Consider the following 2,260-nt stretch of genomic DNA (forward strand, 5'->3'; position numbering starts at 1 on the left):
CTTCAGTGAGCTGTTTTTCTTTTTTGGTTTCGACGGCTTTGTCCCCGGCGTGTCCTCCTCGGCCCTGGCATACTTCTCTATCCTGGCCATAAGCTCCTCCATGCTTTTCGACAATGTCTTTGCCAGTGATTTTAGAAGCAGGCAGTCATCTTTCAATCCGTTCTTAAATGACACAACCGCCACCTCTTGGTTGCATTCTTGTATTCGGTTGAATACCTCGTAATACCTTTTGGCATAGGCCCTAAGGCTTTTGTCCTCATTGATTCTCAAGGCCATTAGGGCGTCCACCCTTAATGGTTGTAACTTGTTTGTCACGAACTTGGCCACAAACATCTCGGCCAGGCCTTCCCAGGTTTTCACAGTTCCTTTTGACAACTTGTGAAACCAATCTGATGCAATTTCCCCGAAGGAAGAGGGTAACACCTTGCAGAGCAACGACTCGTTCCCAATGTACAATGCCATCGAGTTCAGGTACAAGCCGACGTGAAAGTTAGGGTCTGACTTACCGTCGTATATCTGTAACCTCGGCATACTGAACCTTTTCGGGGCTTCAAATTTCTCAAACTCCACCTAGAACGGTGTTCTTGGCTTGACCGGAGAGGTTACCTCGGTATCTTGTTGCTTCCTCTGGAAGTAACCCCTCAGATCCTCCTTGGTCCTTCCAGGAGCTCGGCTATCAACGGATTTTAGCCTTTTTGGTGTGCTGCTCCTAGTATCATTGTGAGTCCTTTTGGACCTTTCTCTGTTGGTTGTGTTGAAACACAGCTCCTTCCCCTGAACATGTCGATGTTCTTTGGGGTCAGCTTCCTTGGCGCGATGTGTCCTCCGTAAATCTCCCCTTCTTGATTCTCCTCGCCTGACCTCCCTTGAAGGTCGGTGAGAATGTTTCTTGGTTCTATCGTGCTGCTCCTAGTATCATTGTGAGTCCTTTTGGATCTTTCTCTGTTGGTTGCGTCAAAACACAGCTCCTTCTCCTGAACATGCCGATGTTCTTTAGGGTCAGCTTCCTTGGTGCGATGTGTCCTCCGTGAATCTCCCCTTCTTGATTCTCTTCGCCCGACCTCCCTTGAAGGTCGGTGAGAATGTTTCTTGGTTCTATCATGCTGAGGAGTCGCAAGAATTGTCCTCTGCCTCCTTGGCTAGGCATCTTTTTTGGCCGCTGGAATCGACGTATCTTGTAACGGAAATGATGGTTGCATAATGTTGTTTTGCATCATGAAATTGACAACCGATTGTAGGTCCGCCAATTTGTTTGCCAGTTCCTTCATCTCGTCATCCTTCCGCAGGAATCTATCTTTCCATACCTGGAGGTCATCTTCGTTATAATACCTGTCTCGGTCTGATTTCTTTGGTACGTTGCCCTCCTGGCCGACGTCCTTCTCTCCATGATTCTTATCATGAGTCTCTTTGTTACAGTTGTCTTCTTCGACGTCAAGGTCAATAGGTTTCCCATTCTTAGTAGGAGTGTCGTCCCCAACCTTCTCTTTCTGTCTGTTACTGGCCATCTATTCCCCTTTCTTTTCCACAGACGGCGCCAAGTTGTGTGAGTCGATTTTTGACCACACTGCCAAATTAGTATTCAACTAGAGAGCACTAGTAGAATAAATGACGCCTGAATGACCTGTAACAGAAAGATGAGATTTCGGCGGTGGTTCGTCCACCCGAGGGCACTCCGATGATCAAGTCAGCTATCTCTCAAAGATAGCAAAAGTGCTTAACTCACTATTCAGAACATAAAAAGTGTATCTTAGATCCATAGGGGTGCCTTCCTTTTATAGCCAACACAAACCGAATCCTAATAGAAGCATAGCTTCAATGGACTTTGGATGACTGCTAATCTTGGACTCCCAATAGGATTGGGATAAACTCTTTGAGAGTTTTATCTTTATCCAAACTAAAGCCTTCTCTCGTTCTAGGACTCTTGTCCCTTATCCGCTTATCCCGAACTTTGATATCTTCGGAGATAATCTCGGCCTAACCGAGATCACCTCGGTGTCATGATCAGGACACATGGTACCTCAGCTGACACTTCGGTGCCACCTTAGCCACGTGTTGCCATTAAAAAATTATGTCCCCACAGAAACAGAACGTGGATTTCTTACAAACAAGTGCGAATAGGAAAAATATTGAAGAAAACAAAACAAGACATTTTTTGCTAATATGCATATCCAACTTCTAAAACCTGAATACAATACAGGGAGGAAAACAAAGAAAAATAATTTTATTTATTTATTTATTTTTTATCAGCAAATGTTAGTTG

Source organism: Camellia sinensis, chromosome 15 (assembly GCF_055761805.1).
Source record: "Camellia sinensis isolate YWXY chromosome 15, ASM5576180v1, whole genome shotgun sequence".
Classification (NCBI taxonomy): domain Eukaryota; kingdom Viridiplantae; phylum Streptophyta; class Magnoliopsida; order Ericales; family Theaceae; genus Camellia; species Camellia sinensis.